This window comes from Oncorhynchus keta, unplaced genomic scaffold, assembly GCF_023373465.1.
Source record: "Oncorhynchus keta strain PuntledgeMale-10-30-2019 unplaced genomic scaffold, Oket_V2 Un_scaffold_11571_pilon_pilon, whole genome shotgun sequence".
Taxonomy (NCBI): Eukaryota; Metazoa; Chordata; class Actinopteri; order Salmoniformes; family Salmonidae; genus Oncorhynchus; species Oncorhynchus keta.
Genome location: NW_026290760.1, coordinates 186,923 through 207,500, shown reverse-complemented (window position 1 = coordinate 207,500; position 20,578 = coordinate 186,923). Strand labels below are relative to the sequence as shown.

The following is a 20,578-nucleotide window of genomic DNA, read 5'->3' as shown; positions in this document are numbered from 1 at the left end:
TCCATGAATAGAACCAGATCCCCTGGTGTTTCTCTCTGACCTGTGTTGTTCAGGCCGTGTACCAGGTGTTATGCCCAGCGAGGGGCAAAGGCTCTGATCTAAAACACAACTCCCAGCGTCTCAAAAAAAAACTAATCTCTCTCACTTCTTCTTTTAACTTCTTAAGGATCCGACACTTTTTTTTTTTTTTAAAAAACTTTTTTTTGCCTGAGATTTACATTTACATTTACATTTAAGTCATTTAGCAGACGCTCTTATCCAGAGAGATGACATGTAACTTCCTGTAGCTCAGGACCTGAAGCAAGGATATGCATATTCTTGGTACCATTTGAAAGGAAACACTTTGAAGTTTCTATTAAGAGCACCGTGAGTTGAGACACGGGACGTTGAGATGGAAACTGAGATTTAATAACAGCACCTGATTAAAAAAAAAGGCTTTTTATTCTGAGGGAGGGAGGACCTGTTGGTCCCGTCATTAAAGAGACTGGCAACGGTCAGACTCAAGCCTTAACTAACGCCAGAGCTGTGAAAATAGTTTTAAAAGCTGTTCAATCTAATGGCTATCTAGTGGCGCCATCTATTGACCGCAGAAAGTATAGCACCAAGTAATGTCTATTTTAATGGTTGTGTCTGTCAGAAACCAAATTCCATCCTTCCTTTGGCTTGTTTCCTATTGTTTTAATCATACCAGTATGTCTGGAGGGGTAGAAGATGGTGGCCCTTCCCACTTCCTCACCTAGCGAAGGTTTATTTCAATCAATGAAGAGAGAGCATGTGATGCAGTTGATCAAGTCTTGTCGTTGAGATAAAGCCTCAGCAAGAGACAGAGACGGGTTCCTGAAGAAAGAGAGGATCACCAGATGACATGTTGTTGTTGTTGTTGTTGTTGTTGTTGTTGTTGTTGTTGTTGTTGTTCTTCACATCTCCTGGCAGAAATGTGGTGAAATCCTGTTCTCTGTGCCGTTATATAAAGGCTTTCATCATGTGGTCTGTCCAACACAGTGATGAGAGCTGTCTGTCTCATTGGCTGATTCACGCTCTTTCACTTCTGAATCCCCCCCTCTTTTCTATCGCTTTTAATAAATCATCCATTCTGGTTCCGGAATGTCAGTTTTAAATAAATCATCCATTCTGGTTCCGGAATGGAATGTCAGTTTTAAATAAATCATCCATTCTGGTTCTGGAATGTCAGTTTTAAATAAATCATCCATTCTGGTTCTGTAATGGAATGTCAGTTTTAAATAAATCATCCATTCTGGTTCCGGAATGGAATGTCAGTTTTAAATAAATCATCCATTCTGGTTCTGGAATGTCAGTTTTAAATAAATCATCCATTCTGGTTCTGTAATGGAATGTCAGTTTTAAATAAATCATCCATTCTGGTTCTGGAATGTCAGTTTTAAATAAATCATCCATTCTGGTTCTGGAATGTCAGTTTTAAATAAATCATCCATTCTGGTTCTGTAATGGAATGTCAGTTTTAAATAAATCATCCATTCTGGTTCTGGAATGTCAGTTTTAAATAAATCATCCATTCTGGTTCTGTAATGGAATGTCAGTTGAGTCCATCAGTATATTCGGTCGCACTTATTTGTAAAATGGCAGAAACTCTCAGTTGAAATCATACAGCCTCTTACTTCTAAACGTTTTTTTTGTAATTGAAATCTACAGTCCAGGCTGTACGTCATCAGAAGCAATGCTTTCACTATCTAACCCACCTGGTTCCCACTGGGTATGATGACGTGTCGATGAACACTCAGGGACAATAGGAACTACATTATCAGAGGCCCTATAAGCAATATTATCTTAAATAAATCATGATCTGCACGAAGAAAATACATGGTTGTTGTTTTAGTAGAAAGCTATTTGTTTTGTTGCTTTTTGGGCTCAGATTGAATCTGTAGCGCTGAAGATTCACGCTGTACCAGGATTTACATTAAAGGGCAATAATCCTGCGTTTTGTCAGAGTGCCAATATGACGAGGATCTTCAGCGCTGCGGATTGAATCCATCCCTCTCTTCAGTTGGTTCGTTACAGTGGCCCCTCTTAAATCAAATCAAATCAAATCAAATTGATTTATATAGCCCTTCGTACATCAGCTGATATCTGAAAGTGCTGTACAGAAACCCAGCCTAAAACCCCAAACAGCAAGCAATGCAGGTGTAGAAGCACCGTTGTGTTTACACCTACTGTGTGTGTGTGTGTGTGTGTGTGTGTGTGTGTGTGTGTGTGTGCGTGCGTGCGTGCGTGCGTGCGTGCGTGCGTGTGTGTGTGCATCTATGTGGCTACATAATATTGTTTTCTTAGACACCCCAGGTTTTATTAGTGAAGGATACCGTGGTCAACTGGAGAGGTTTTATTAGTGAAGGATACAGTGGTCAACTAGAGAAGTTTTATTAGTATAGGATACCGTGGTCAACTAGAGAAGTTTTATTAGTGAAGGATACCGTGGTCAGCTGGAGAGATTTTTATTAGTGAAGGATATCGTGGTCAGTTGGAGAGGTTTTATTAGTGAAGGATACCATGATCAACTAGAGGTTTTATTAGTGAATGATATTGTGATCAACTAGAGAAGTTTTATTAGTGAAGAATATCGTGAACAACTAGAGAGGTTTTATTAGTGAAGGATACCGTGGTCAGTTGTAGAGGTTTTATTAGTGAAGGATATCGTGGTCAATTGGAGAGGTTTTATTAGTGAAGGATACCGTGGTCAGTTGTAGAGGTTTTATTAGTGAAGAATATCGTGAACAACTAGAGAGTTTTATTAGTGAAGGATACCGTGGTCAATTGGAGAGGTTTTATTAGTGAAGGATACCGTGGTCAACTAGAGAAGTTTCATTAGTGAAGGATACCGTGATCAACTAGAGAAGTTTTATTAGTGAAGGATACCGTGGTCAGCTGGAGAGGTTTTATTAGTGAAGGATATCGTGGTCAACTAGAGATGTTTTATTGGTGAAGGATATCGTGGTCAACTAGAGAAGTTTTATTAGTGAAGGATACCGTGGTCAGCTGGAGAGGTTTTATTAGTGAAGGATATCGTGGTCAACTAGAGATGTTTTATTGGTGAAGGATATCGTGGTCAACTAGAGAAGTTTTATTAGTGAAGGATACCGTGGTCAGCTGGAGAGGTTTTATTAGTGAAGGATATCGTGGTCAACTAGAGAGGTTTTATTAGTATAGGATGTCGTGGTCAGCTGGAGAGGTTTTATTATTGAAGGATACCGTGATCAACTAGAGAGGTTTTATTAGTGAAGGATATCGTGGTCAGCTGTAGAGGTTTTATCAGTGAAGGATACCGTGGTCAACTAGAGAAGTTTTATTAGTGAAGGATACCGTGGTCAACTAGAGAAGTTTTATTAGTGAAGGATACCGTGGTCAACTAGAGATGTTTTATTAGTGAAGGATACCGTGGTCAACTAGAGAAGTTTTATTAGTGAAGGATACCGTGGTCAACTAGAGAGGTTTTATTAGTGAAGGATACCGTGGTCAACTAGAGAGGTTTTATTAGTGAAGGATATCGTGGTCAACTAGAGAGGTTTTATTAGTGAAGGATATCGTGGTCAACTAGAGAGGTTTTATTAGTGAAGGATACCGTGGTCAACTAGAGAGGTTTTATTAGTGAAGGATACCGTGGTCAACTAGATAGGTTTTATTAGTGAAGGATATAGTGGTCAACTAGAAAGGTTTCTCGGTATTATCCTCCCTCGTTTTCTTCTCCTCCTTTCTGACATTTTCTCACTCAGTCCATCTCACCACGTCTCTAGTTTAACAGTAGACTCTCCAAAGCACTGTAGTCAAACTGGTTTTCTCACTCAGTCCATCTCACCACGTCTCTAGTTTAACAGTAGACTCTCCAAAGCACTGTAGTCAAACTGGTTTTCTCACTCAGTCCATCTCACCACGTCTCTAGTTTAACAGTAGACTCTCCAAAGCACTGTAGTCAAACTGGTTTTCTCACTCAGTCCATCTCACCACGTCTCTAGTTTAACAGTAGACTCTCCAAAGCACTGTAGTCAAACTGCTTTTCTCACACAGTCCATCTCACCACGTCTCTAGTTTAACAGTAGACTCTCCAAAGCACTGTAGTCAAACTGCTTTTCTCACTCAGTCCATCTCACCACGTCTCTAGTTTAACAGTAGACTCTCCAAAGCACTGTAGTCAAACTGCTTTTCTCACACAGTCCATCTCACCACGTCTCTAGTTTAACAGTAGACTCTCCAAAGCACTGTAGTCAAACTGGTTTTCTCACTCAGTCCATCTCACCACGTCTCTAGTTTAACAGTAGACTCTCCAAAGCACTGTAGTCAAACTGGTTTTCTCACTCAGTCCATCTCACCACGTCTCTAGTTTAACAGTAGACTCTCCAAAGCACTGTAGTCAAACTGGTTTTCTCACACAGTCCATCTCACCACGTCTCTAGTTTAACAGTAGACTCTCCAAAGCACTGTAGTCAAACTGGTTTTCTCAAATGTAATGAAAGTAATGTTTATCCATAAACGAATGTCAAGCAATGATAATATCAATGTTGTATTTTTTAATCTTGTGTAGAGTCTCAAATATTGCATGTCGATAAATTCTAATCGTTCACACTTGACTTTATTTTTTTAGTTCTATTCTGTTCTCTACTTCTGTTTAATCTCACCATATGGAAGGACCTATAGACTCTGTCTATACAGACCGAGTGAGAGGGACATACAGCTATAGACTCTGTCTATACAGACCAAGTGACAGCGACATACTGCTATAGACTCTGTCTATACAGACCAAGTGAGAGGACATACTGCTATAGACTCTGTCTATACAGACCGAGTGAGATGGACATACTGCTATAGACTCTGTCTATACAGATCGAGTGAGAGGGACATACTGCTATAGACTCTGTCTATACAGACCGAGTGAGAGGGACATACAGCTATAGACTCTGTCTATACAGACCAAATGAGAGGGACATACTGCTATAGACTCTGTCTATACAGACCAAGTGAGAGGGACATACTGCTATAGACTCTGTCTATACAGACCAAGTGAGAGGGACATACTGCTATAGACTCTGTCTATACAGACCAAGTGAGAGGGACATACTGCTATAGACTCTGTCTATACAGACCAAGTGAGAGGGACATACTGCTATAGACTCTGTCTATACAGACCAAGTGAGAGGGACATACTGCTATAGACTCTGTCTATACAGACCAGGTGACAGGGACATACTGCTATAGACTCTGCCTATACAGACCAAGTGAGAGGGACATACTGCTATAGACTCTGTCTATACAGACCAAGTGAGAGGGACATACTGCTATAGACTCTGTCTATACAGACCGAGTGAGAGGGACATACTGCTATAGACTCTGTCTATACAGACCAAGTGAGAGGGACATACTGCTATAGACTCTGTCTATACGGACCAAGTAAGAGGGACATACAGCTATAGACTCTGTCTATACAGACCGAGTGAGAGGGACATACTGCTATAGACTCTGTCTATACAGACCAAGTGAGAGGGACATACTGCTATAGACTCTGTCTATACAGACCAAGTAAGAGGGACATACTGCTATAGACTCTGTCTATACAGACCAAGTGAGAGGGACATACTGCTATAGACTCTGTCTATACAGACCAAGTGAGATGGACATACTGCTATAGACTCTGTCTATACAGACCAAGTGAGAGGGACATACAGCTATAGACTCTGTCTATACAGACCGAGTGAGAGGGACATACTGCTATAGACTCTGTCTATACAGACCAAGTGAGAGGGACATACTGCTATAGACTCTGTCTATACAGACCAAGTGAGAGGGACATACTGCTATAGACTCTGTCTATACAGACCAAGTGAGAGGGACATACTGCTATAGACTCTGTCTATACAGACCAAGTGAGAGGGACATACTGCTATAGACTCTGCCTATACAGACCAAGTGAGAGGGACATACTGCTATAGACTCTGTCTATACAGACCAAGTGAGAGGGACATACTGCTATAGACTCTGTCTATACATACCAAGTGACAGCGACATACTGCTATAGACTCTGCCTATACAGACCAAGTGAGAGGGACATACTGCTATAGACTCTGTCTATACAGACGAAGTGAGAGGGACATACTGCTATAGACTCTGTCTATACGGACCAAGTAAGAGGGACATACTGCTATAGACTCTGTCTATACAGACCAAGTGACAGCGACATACTGCTATAGACTCTGTCTATACAGACCAAGTGAGAGGGACATACTGCTATAGACTGTGTAGATGTTGGAACATTGTTCTTCAGGCTTGTGATGCTAGGTTCCTTCAGCGAGCAAGCCCTTGGGTTCTAGACCGTTCTAGACTAAGCCACCTTGTTGGTTCCATAGAGTACCAATGTGTTCTAGGTGTTTAAACTAAGTGATTATTATTCCCAGCTGGTACCTGTATCAGTGTGCCAGCCTTCGGGGAGGGGAGGGGGGGGGGCACTATATTGGGGAGGGGGGCACTATATTTACTTTATTTGTATATGTCACGTTGTTAGAGGATGAAACTGTTTTATACATTAAATTAAAAACGTGTTTGTTGAAATTATTTGTTATAAATATTTTGTTTTTATTTAAACCTGTGTAAAGACGTGTTTGTGAAAGTCATTTGGTTGGATTTGAAGTACTGGACTGACTATCTAACACATCAGACCTGACCAACATGGCTGGTTACTGGACTGACTATCTAACACATCAGACCTGACCAACATGGCTGGTTACTGGACTGTCTATCTAACTCATCAGACCTGACCAACATGGCTGGTTACTGGACTGACTATCTAACACATCAGACCTGACCAACATGGCTGGTTACTGGACTGACTATCTAACTCATCAGACCTGACCAACATGGCTGGTTACTGGACTGACTATAACTCATCAGACCTGACCAACATGGCTGGTTACTGGACTGTCTATCTAACACATCAGACCTGACCAACATGGCTGGTTACTGGACTGACTATCTAACTCATCAGACCTGACCAACATGGCTGGTTACTGGACTGTCTATCTAACTCATCAGACCTGACCAACATGGCTGGTTACTGGACTGACTATCTAACACATCAGACCTGACCAACATGGCTGGTTACTGGACTGACTATCTAACACATCAGACCTGACCAACATGGCTGGTTACTGGACTGTCTATCTAACACATCAGACCTGACCAACATGGCTGGTTACTGGACTGTCTATCTAACACATCAGACCTGACCAACATGGCTGGTTACTGGACTGTCTATCTAACTCATCAGACCTGACCAACATGGCTGGTTACTGGACTGACTATCTAACACATCAGACCTGACCAACATGGCTGGTTACTGGACTGTCTATCTAACACATCAGACCTGACCAACATGGCTGGTTACTGGACTGACTATCTAACACATCAGACCTGACCAACATGGCTGGTTACTGGACTGACTATCTAACACATCAGACCTGACCAACATGGCTGGTTACTGGACTGACTATCTAACTCATCAGACCTGACCAACATGGCTGGTTACTGGACTGTCTATCTAACTCATCAGACCTGACCAACATGGCTGGTTACTGGACTGACTATCTAACACATCAGACCTGACCAACATGGCTGGTTACTGGACTGACTATCTAACTCATCAGACCTGACCAACATGGCTGGTTACTGGACTGTCTATCTAACTCATCAGACCTGACCAACATGGCTGGTTACTGGACTGTCTAACTCATTAGACCTGACCAACATGGCTGGTTACTGGACTGACTATCTAACTCATCAGACCTGACCAACATGGCTGGTTACTGGACTGACTATCTAACACATCAGACCTGACCAACATGGCTGGTTACTGGACTGACTATCTAACACATCAGACCTGACCAACATGGCTGGTTACTGGACTGACTATCTAACTCATCAGACCTGACCAACATGGCTGGTTACTGGACTGTCTATCTAACTCATCAGACCTGACCAACATGGCTGGTTACTGGACTGTCTAACTCATTAGACCTGACCAACATGGCTGGTTACTGGACTGACTATCTAACTCATCAGACCTGACCAACATGGCTGGTTACTGGACTGACTATCTAACACATCAGACCTGACCAACATGGCTGGTTACTGGACTGACTATCTAACACATCAGACCTGACCAACATGGCTGGTTACTGGACTGACTATCTAACTCATCAGACCTGACCAACATGGCTGGTTACTGGACTGTCTATCTAACTCATCAGACCTGACCAACATGGCTGGTTACTGGACTGTCTATCTAACTCATCAGACCTGACCAACATGGCTGGTTACTGGACTGACTATCTAACTCATCAGACCTGACCAACATGGCTGGTTACTGGACTGACTATCTAACTCATCAGACCTGACCAACATGGCTGGTTACTGGACTGACTATCTAACACATCAGACCTGACCAACATGGCTGGTTACTGGACTGACTATCTAACACATCAGACCTGACCAACATGGCTGGTTACTGGACTGACTATCTAACTCATCAGACCTGACCAACATGGCTGGTTACTGGACTGACTATCTAACTCATCAGACCTGACCAACATGGCTGGTTACTGGACTGTCTATCTAACTCATCAGACCTGACCAACATGGCTGGTTACTGGACTGACAATCTAACTCATCAGACCTGACCAACATGGCTGGTTACTGGACTGACTATCTAACTCATCAGACCTGACCAACATGGCTGGTTACTGGACTGACTATCTAACTCATCAGACCTGACCAACATGGCTGGTTACTGGACTGACTATCTAACACATCAGACCTGACCAACATGGCTGGTTACTGGACTGACTATCTAACTCATCAGACCTGACCAACATGGCTGGTTACTGGACTGACTATCTAACTCATCAGACCTGACCAACATGGCTGGTTACTGGACTGTCTATCTAACTCATTAGACCTGACCAACATGGCTGGTTACTGGACTGACTATCTAACTCATCAGACCTGACCAACATGGCTGGTTACTGGACTGACTATCTAACTCATCAGACCTGACCAACATGGCTGGTTACTGGACTGACTATATAACTCATCAGACCTGACCAACATGGCTGGTTACTGGACTGACAATCTAACTCATCAGACCTGACCAACATGGCTGGTTACTGGACTGACTATCTAACTCATCAGACCTGACCAACATGGCTGGTTACTGGACTGACTATCTAACTCATCAGACCTGACCAACATGGCTGGTTACTGGACTGACTATCTAACACATCAGACCTGACCAACATGGCTGGTTACTGGACTGACTATCTAACTCATCAGACCTGACCAACATGGCTGGTTACTGGACTGACTATCTAACTCATCAGACCTGACCAACATGGCTGGTTACTGGACTGTCTATCTAACTCATTAGACCTGACCAACATGGCTGGTTACTGGACTGACTATCTAACTCATCAGACCTGACCAACATGGCTGGTTACTGGACTGACTATCTAACTCATCAGACCTGACCAACATGGCTGGTTACTGGACTGACTATATAACTCATCAGACCTGACCAACATGGCTGGTTACTGGACTGACTATCTAACTCATCAGACCGGACCAACATGGCTGGTTACTGGACTGACTATCTAACTCATCAGACCTGACCAACATGGCTGGTTACTGGACTGACTATCTAACTCATTAGACCTGACCAACATGGCTGGTTACTGGACTGACTATCTAACTCATCAGACCTGACCAACATGGCTGGTTACTGGACTGACTATCTAACTCATCAGACCTGACCAACATGGCTGGTTACTGGACTGTCTATCTAACTCATTAGACCTGACCAACATGGCTGGTTACTGGACTGACTATCTAACTCATCAGACCTGACCAACATGGCTGGTTACTGGACTGACTATCTAACTCATCAGACCTGACCAACATGGCTGGTTACTGGACTGTCTATCTAACTCATTAGACCTGACCAACATGGCTGGTTACTGGACTGACTATCTAACTCATCAGACCTGACCAACATGGCTGGTTACTGGACTGACTATCTAACTCATTAGACCTGACCAACATGGCTGGTTACTGGACTGACTATCTAACTCATCAGACCTGACCAACATGGCTGGTTACTGGACTGACTATCTAACTCATCAGACCTGACCAACATGGCTGGTTACTGGACTGTCTATCTAACTCATTAGACCTGACCAACATGGCTGGTTACTGGACTGACTATCTAACACATCAGACCTGACCAACATGGCTGGTTACTGGACTGACTATCTAACACATCAGACCTGACCAACATGGCTGGTTACTGGACTGACTATCTAACACATCAGACCTGACCAACATGGCTGGTTACTGGACTGACTATCTAACTCATTAGACCTGACCAACATGGCTGGTTACTGGACTGACTATCTAACTCATCAGACCTGACCAACATGGCTGGTTACTGGACTGACTATCTAACTCATCAGACCTGACCAACATGGCTGGTTACTGGACTGACTATCTAACTCATTAGACCTGACCAACATGGCTGGTTACTGGACTGACTATCTAACTCATCAGACCTGACCAACATGGCTGGTTACTGGACTGACTATCTAACTCATCAGACCTGACCAACATGGCTGGTTACTGGACTGTCTATCTAACTCATTAGACCTGACCAACATGGCTGGTTACTGGACTGACTATCTAACTCATCAGACCTGACCAACATGGCTGGTTACTGGACTGACTATCTAACTCATCAGACCTGACCAACATGGCTGGTTACTGGACTGTCTATCTAACTCATTAGACCTGACCAACATGGCTGGTTACTGGACTGACTATCTAACTCATCAGACCTGACCAACATGGCTGGTTACTGGACTGACTATCTAACTCATTAGACCTGACCAACATGGCTGGTTACTGGACTGACTATCTAACTCATCAGACCTGACCAACATGGCTGGTTACTGGACTGACTATCTAACTCATCAGACCTGACCAACATGGCTGGTTACTGGACTGTCTATCTAACTCATTAGACCTGACCAACATGGCTGGTTACTGGACTGACTATCTAACTCATCAGACCTGACCAACATGGCTGGTTACTGGACTGACTATCTAACTCATCAGACCTGACCAACATGGCTGGTTACTGGACTGTCTATCTAACTCATTAGACCTGACCAACATGGCTGGTTACTGGACTGACTATCTAACTCATCAGACCTGACCAACATGGCTGGTTACTGGACTGACTATCTAACTCATCAGACCTGACCAACATGGCTGGTTACTGGACTGTCTATCTAACTCATCAGACCTGACCAACATGGCTGGTTACTGGACTGACAATCTAACTCATCAGACCTGACCAACATGGCTGGTTACTGGACTGACTATCTAACTCATCAGACCTGACCAACATGGCTGGTTACTGGACTGTCTATCTAACTCATCAGACCTGACCAACATGGCTGGTTACTGGACTGACTGTCTAACTCATCAGACCTGACCAACATGGCTGGTTACTGGACTGACTGTCTAACTCATCAGACCTGACCAACATGGCTGGTTACTGGACTGACTGTCTAACTCATCAGACCTGACCAACATGGCTGGTTACTGGACTGTCTATCTAACTCATCAGACCTGACCAACATGGCTGGTTACTGGACTGACTGTCTAACTCATCAGACCTGACCAACATGGCTGGTTACTGGACTGTCTATCTAACTCATCAGACCTGACCAACATGGCTGGTTACTGGACTGACTGTCTAACTCATCAGACCTGACCAACATGGCTGGTTACTGGACTGACTATCTAACTCATCAGACCTGACCAACATGGCTGGTTACTGGACTGACTGTCTAACACATCAGACCTGACCAACATGGCTGGTTACTGGACTGACTGTCTGACTCATCAGACCTGACCAACATGGCTGGTTACTGGACTGACTATCTAACTCATCAGACCTGACCAACAAGGCTGGTTACTGGACTGTCTATCTAACACATCAGACCTGACCAACATGGCTGGTTACTGGACTGACTATCTATCTAACACATCAGACCTGACCAACATGGCTGGTTACTGGACTGACTATCTAACTCATCAGACCTGACCAACAAGGCTGGTTACTGGACTGTCTATCTAACACATCAGACCTGACCAACATGGCTGGTTACTGGACTGACTATCTAACACATCAGACCTGACCAACATGGCTGGTTACTGGACTGTCTATCTAACACATCAGACCTGACCAACATGGCTGGTTACTGGACTGTCTATCTAACACATCAGACCTGACCAACATGGCTGGTTACTGGACTGACTATCTAACACATCAGACCTGACCAACATGGCTGGTTACTGGACTGACTATCTAACACATCAGACCTGACCAACATGGCTGGTTACTGGACTGACTATAACTCATCAGACCTGACCAACATGGCTGGTTACTGGACTGACTATCTAATTCACAGACCTGACCAACATGGCTGGTTACTGGACTGACTATCTAACTCATCAGACCTGACCAACATGGCTGGTTACTGGACTGACTATCTAACTCATCAGACCTGACCAACATGGCTGGTTACTGGACTGTCTATAACTCATCAGACCTGACCAACATGGCTGGTTACTGGACTGTCTATCTAACTCATCAGACCTGACCAACATGGCTGGTTACTGGACTGTCTATCTAACTCATCAGACCTGACCAACATGGCTGGTTACTGGACTGTCTATAACTCATCAGACCTGACCAACATGGCTGGTTACTGGACTGACTATCTAACTCATCAGACCTGACCAACATGGCTGGTTACTGGACTGACTATCTAACACATCAGACCTGACCAACATGGCTGGTTACTGGACTGACTATCTAACTCATCAGACCTGACCAACATGGCTGGTTACTGGACTGACTATCTAACTCATCAGACCTGACCAACATGGCTGGTTACTGGACTGACTATCTAACTCATCAGACCTGACCAACATGGCTGGTTACTGGACTGACTATCTAACTCATCAGATCTGACCAACATGGCTGGTTACTGGACTGACTATCTAACTCATCAGACCTGACCAACATGGCTGGTTACTGGACTGACTATCTAACTCATCAGACCTGACCAACATGGCTGGTTACTGGACTGACTATCTAACTCATCAGATCTGACCAACATGGCTGGTTACTGGACTGACTATCTAACTCATCAGACCTGACCAACATGGCTGGTTACTGGACTGACTGTCTAACACATCAGACCTGACCAACATGGCTGGTTACTGGACTGACTGTCTAACTCATCAGACCTGACCAACATGGCTGGTTACTGGACTGACTATCTAACTCATCAGACCTGACCAACAAGGCTGGTTACTGGACTGTCTATCTAACACATCAGACCTGACCAACATGGCTGGTTACTGGACTGACTATCTATCTAACACATCAGACCTGACCAACATGGCTGGTTACTGGACTGACTATCTAACTCATCAGACCTGACCAACAAGGCTGGTTACTGGACTGTCTATCTAACACATCAGACCTGACCAACATGGCTGGTTACTGGACTGACTATCTAACACATCAGACCTGACCAACATGGCTGGTTACTGGACTGACTATCTAACTCATCAGACCTGACCAACATGGCTGGTTACTGGACTGACTATCTAACACATCAGACCTGACCAACATGGCTGGTTACTGGACTGTCTATCTAACACATCAGACCTGACCAACATGGCTGGTTACTGGACTGACTATCTAACACATCAGACCTGACCAACATGGCTGGTTACTGGACTGACTATCTAACACATCAGACCTGACCAACATGGCTGGTTACTGGACTGACTATAACTCATCAGACCTGACCAACATGGCTGGTTACTGGACTGACTATCTAACTCATCAGACCTGACCAACATGGCTGGTTACTGGACTGACTATCTAACTCATCAGACCTGACCAACATGGCTGGTTACTGGACTGACTATCTAACTCATCAGACCTGACCAACATGGCTGGTTACTGGACTGTCTATAACAAATCAGACCTGACCAACATGGCTGGTTACTGGACTGTCTATCTAACTCATCAGACCTGACCAACATGGCTGGTTACTGGACTGTCTATCTAACTCATCAGACCTGACCAACATGGCTGGTTACTGGACTGTCTATAACTCATCAGACCTGACCAACATGGCTGGTTACTGGACTGACTATCTAACTCATCAGACCTGACCAACATGGCTGGTTACTGGACTGACTATCTAACACATCAGACCTGACCAACATGGCTGGTTACTGGACTGACTATCTAACTCATCAGACCTGACCAACATGGCTGGTTACTGGACTGACTATCTAACTCATCAGACCTGACCAACATGGCTGGTTACTGGACTGACTATCTAACTCATCAGACCTGACCAACATGGCTGGTTACTGGACTGACTATCTAACTCATCAGACCTGACCAACATGGCTGGTTACTGGTCTGACTATCTAACACATCAGACCTGACCAACATGGCTGGTTACTGGACTGACTATCTAACTCATCAGACCTGACCAACATGGCTGGTTACTGGACTGACTATCTAACTCATCAGACCTGACCAACATGGCTGGTTACTGGACTGACTATCTAACTCATCAGACCTGACCAACATGGCTGGTTACTGGACTGACTATCTAACTCATCAGACCTGACCAACATGGCTGGTTACTGGACTGACTATCTAACTCATCAGACCTGACCAACATGGCTGGTTACTGGACTGACTATCTAACTCATCAGACCTGACCAACATGGCTGGTTACTGGACTGACTATAACTCATCAGACCTGACCAACATGGCTGGTTACTGGACTGACTATCTAACTCATCAGACCTGACCAACATGGCTGGTTACTGGACTGTCTATCTAACTCATCAGACCTGACCAACATGGCTGGTTACTGGACTGACTATCTAACTCATCAGACCTGACCAACATGGCTGGTTACTGGACTGACTGTCTAACTCATCAGACCTGACCAACATGGCTGGTTACTGGACTGACTATCTAACTCATCAGACCTGACCAACATGGCTGGTTACTGGACTGACTATAACTCATCAGACCTGACCAACATGGCTGGTTACTGGACTGACTATCTAACTCATCAGACCTGACCAACATGGCTGGTTACTGGACTGTCTATCTAACTCATCAGACCTGACCAACATGGCTGGTTACTGGACTGACTATCTAACTCATCAGACCTGACCAACATGGCTGGTTACTGGACTGACTGTCTAACTCATCAGACCTGACCAACATGGCTGGTTACTGGACTGACTATCTAACTCATCAGACCTGACCAACATGGCTGGTTACTGGACTGACTATCTAACTCATCAGACCTGACCAACATGGCTGGTTACTGGACTGACTATCTAACTCATCAGACCTGACCAACATGGCTGGTTACTGGACTGACTGTCTAACTCATCAGACCTGACCAACATGGCTGGTTACTGGACTGTCTATCTAACACATCAGACCTGACCAACATGGCTGGTTACTGGACTGACTATCTAACTCATCAGACCTGACCAACATGGCTGGTTACTGGACTGTCTATCTAACACATCAGACCTGACCAACATGGCTGGTTACTGGACTGACTATCTAACTCATCAGACCTGACCAACATGGCTGGTTACTGGACTGACTATCTAACTCATCAGACCTGACCAACATGGCTGGTTACTGGACTGACTATCTAACTCATCAGACCTGACCAACATGGCTGGTTACTGGACTGACTATCTAACTCATCAGACCTGACCAACATGGCTGGTTACTGGACTGACTATCTAACACATCAGACCTGACCAACATGGCTGGTTACTGGACTGACTATCTAACTCATCAGACCTGACCAACATGGCTGGTTACTGGACTGACTATCTAACTCATCAGACCTGACCAACATGGCTGGTTACTGGACTGACTATCTAACACATCAGACCTGACCAACATGGCTGGTTACTGGACTGACTATAACTCATCAGACCTGACCAACATGGCTGGTTACTGGACTGACTATAACTCATCAGACCTGACCAACATGGCTGGTTACTGGACTGACTATCTAACTCATCAGACCTGACCAACATGGCTGGTTACTGGACTGACTATAACTCATCAGACCTGACCAACATGGCTGGTTACTGGACTGACTATCTAACTCATCAGACCTGACCAACATGGCTGGTTACTGGACTGTCTATCTAACACATCAGACCTGACCAACATGGCTGGTTACTGGACTGACTATCTAACTCATCAGACCTGACCAACATGGCTGGTTACTGGACTGACTATCTAACACATCAGACCTGACCAACATGGCTGGTTACTGGACTGACTATAACTCATCAGACCTGACCAACATGGCCGGTTACTGGACTGACTATCTAACTCATCAGACCTGACCAACATGGCTGGTTACTGGACTGACTATCTAACTCATCAGACCTGACCAACATGGCTGGTTACTGGACTGACTATCTAACTCATCAGACCTGACCAACATGGCTGGTTACTGGACTGTCTATCTAACTCATCAGACCTGACCAACATGGCTGGTTACTGGACTGACTATCTAACTCATCAGACCTGACCAACATGGCTGGTTACTGGACTGTCTATCTAACTCATCAGACCTGACCAACATGGCTGGTTACTGGACTGACTATCTAACTCATCAGACCTGACCAACATGGCTGGTTACTGGACTGTCTATAACTCATCAGACCTGACCAACATGGCTGGTTACTGGACTGACTATCTAACTCATCAGACCTGACCAACATGGCTGGTTACTGGACTGTCTATCTAACTCATCAGACCTGACCAACATGGCTGGTTACTGGACTGACTATCTAACTCATCAGACCTGACCAACATGGCTGGTTACTGGACTGACTATAACTCATCAGACCTGACCAACATGGCTGGTTACTGGACTGACTATCTAACACATCAGACCTGACCAACATGGCTGGTTACTGGACTGACTATCTAACTCATCAGACCTGACCAACATGGCTGGTTACTGGACTGTCTATCTAACTCATCAGACCTGACCAACATGGCTGGTTACTGGACTGTCTATCTAACTCATCAGACCTGACCAACATGGCTGGTTACTGGACTGTCTAACTCATCAGACCTGACCAACATGGCTGGTTACTGGACTGACTATCTAACTCATCAGACCTGACCAACATGGCTGGTTACTGGACTGACTGTCTATAACTCATCAGACCTGACCAACATGGCTGGTTACTGGACTGTCTATCTAACTCATCAGACCTGACCAACATGGCTGGTTACTGGACTGACTATCTAACTCATCAGACCTGACCAACATGGCTGGTTACTGGACTGTCTATCTAACTCATCAGACCTGACCAACATGGCTGGTTACTGGACTGTCTAACTCATCAGACCTGACCAACATGGCTGGTTACTGGACTGACTATCTAACTCATCAGACCTGACCAACATGGCTGGTTACTGGACTGACTAACTCATCAGACCTGACCAACATGGCTGGTTACTGGACTGTCTATCTAACTCATCAGACCTGACCAACATGGCTGGTTACTGGACTGACTATCTAACTCATCAGACCTGACCAACATGGCTGGTTACTGGACTGTCTATCTAACTCATCAGACCTGACCAACATGGCTGGTTACTGGACTGACTATCTAACTCATCAGACCTGACCAACATGGCTGGTTACTGGACTGACTATCTAACTCATCAGACCTGACCAACATGGCTGGTTACTGGACTGTCTATCTAACTCATCAGACCTGACCAACATGGCTGGTTACTGGACTGACTATCTAACTCATCAGACCTGACCAACATGGCTGGTTACTGGACTGACTATAACTCATCAGACCTGACCAACATGGCTGGTTACTGGACTGACTATCTAACACATCAGACCTGACCAACATGGCTGGTTACTGGACTGACTATCTAACTCATCAGACCTGACCAACATGGCTGGTTACTGGACTGTCTATCTAACTCATCAGACCTGACCAACATGGCTGGTTACTGGACTGTCTATCTAACTCATCAGACCTGACCAACATGGCTGGTTACTGGACTGTCTAACTCATCAGACCTGACCAACATGGCTGGTTACTGGACTGACTATCTAACTCATCAGACCTGACCAACATGGCTGGTTACTGGACTGACTGTCTATAACTCATCAGACCTGACCAACATGGCTGGTTACTGGACTGTCTATCTAACTCATCAGACCTGACCAACATGGCTGGTTACTGGACTGACTATCTAACTCATCAGACCTGACCAACATGGCTGGTTACTGGACTGTCTATCTAACTCATCAGACCTGACCAACATGGCTGGTTACTGGACTGTCTAACTCATCAGACCTGACCAACATGGCTGGTTACTGGACTGACTATCTAACTCATCAGACCTGACCAACATGGCTGGTTACTGGACTGTCTATCTAACTCATCAGACCTGACCAACATGGCTGGTTACTGGACTGTCTATCTAACTCATCAGACCTGACCAACATGGCTGGTTACTGGACTGACTATCTAACTCATCAGACCTGACCAACATGGCTGGTTACTGGACTGTCTATCTAACTCATCAGACCTGACCAACATGGCTGGTTACTGGACTGTCTAACTCATCAGACCTGACCAACATGGCTGGTTACTGGACTGACTATCTAACTCATCAGACCTGACCAACATGGCTGGTTACTGGACTGACTAACTCATCAGACCTGACCAACATGGCTGGTTACTGGACTGTCTATCTAACTCATCAGACCTGACCAACATGGCTGGTTACTGGACTGACTATCTAACTCATCAGACCTGACCAACATGGCTGGTTACTGGACTGACTATCTAACTCATCAGACCTGACCAACATGGCTGGTTACTGGACTGTCTATCTAACTCATCAGACCTGACCAACATGGCTGGTTACTGGACTGACTATCTAACTCATCAGACCTGACCAACATGGCTGGTTACTGGACTGACTATCTAACTCATCAGACCTGTCCAACATGGCTTGTTTATATCAATCACAATGACATGTCAGGAATATAGGAACTCTATGGTCTCGTAGAAAGAGCATCACAAGATGAGTCTCATTGCTAAAAAAAAATAAAGAATCAGGAAAATAAGTATTGAGCTTTTACATTCTGAGTGATGCACTTCCTGTTTTACAGCCTCTACTGTATGTCGTGGAATGTGAGCTTTGAAAACGGTTAATTCAACTCAGTCCTGCTATTGAGTCTGGAGGCCATAGTGTCCTATACAACAACTACACAACAAAACAGATTTTATAATCATTCAGACTGAATACTCAATTTGCTATCTTCAAAACACTGCTATGCCATCAAATCAGATCACTCTGGCTGTTCACAGTTATGTAATGACTGTGTTGCTATAGCCACGGCTGTATGATTCAAATAATAGACCATCTATTTCAATGTTGTTGTTTGTTTTTCTAAGATGGATTACATGCGTGTTTTAGTTCCTTTACAATAACGAGTCTTCACGTGTTTGATGGAGAAATGAACATAGAACACAAGCTTTGTTAATAATTAAATAAAAATGTTTTTAAAAAACAGATGTTTTTTTTTAAACTGAAGAACCAGCTACAGCACAGTGAGGGAGGGGGGTTATGTTCTGGTCATGGTCACTCACATGGAGGTAGTGATGGGGGAGGGGAGGGGGTTATGTTTTGATGGTACGTGTTACGCTACTGATCTTTAAGATAATGACATATAGACTTTTTTAAAATTGATTTTTAATCCAGATCTTTTAAAGTCTCTTCAGTTGTCTTCACAAACAGCAACCTTGTTTCTTTGTCTGAGTCATGAATAATATATTAATAATAATATATTATTAATAATAATATATTTAATAATAATATATTAATAATAATATATTAATAATAATATATTTAATAATAATATATTTAATAATAATATATTGTAAGTATTTTTGGAATCTTTTTTTTGTTATTGTTGTAAATACAAAACTGTAAAAGAAAAATAATACATGTAAAGTTGTCTTTTTTAAATACTTTTCATTCTAATATGATGAATATTGTTATATTACACTTAAGAAAACAAACCTGTACCTTTTCTAATATTGTGACCTTTTATTAAAAGTGCGTTGGACACAGCAGTTCTCGGGGTGTGTAATGTGTGGTTGTCCCAGAATTAAAATGGCAGCTTTGAGAGAAGCTAGCAATCATCCATTTCCTGTCGTTATTTTGATAAACATATATATATATATATAGTGTATATAGTATATAAGTTATTCTATTATTATTTTAAGTATTATTTATAATTTGTGATACAATGATATATAGTTTGTTAGACAGATACTATTGTTAAGAGTGTGTACT

The 20,578-nt window shown here is 43.7% G+C and overlaps 1 long non-coding RNA gene across 2 annotated transcripts; it reads right to left on the bottom strand.

Annotated features, from left to right (window-relative positions):
- Positions 1-11,765: 11,765 nt before the first annotated feature.
- On the bottom strand, positions 11,766-19,815 carry LOC127927307 (uncharacterized). Of its 2 annotated transcripts, XR_008126851.1 has the most exons (7): positions 18,195-19,815; positions 16,848-18,008; positions 15,352-16,332; positions 15,166-15,210; positions 14,230-14,930; positions 12,589-12,866; positions 11,766-11,882 (listed from the first exon to the last, which is right to left on the bottom strand). It is a non-coding gene; the product is annotated as an uncharacterized LOC127927307 (long non-coding RNA). The 2 variants fall into 2 exon arrangements; XR_008126852.1 differs by lacking the exons at positions 11,766-11,882; positions 12,589-12,866 and adding an exon at positions 13,923-13,974 and having other exon boundaries at positions 14,536-14,581; positions 14,818-16,332.
- Positions 19,816-20,578: the final 763 nt, after the last annotated feature.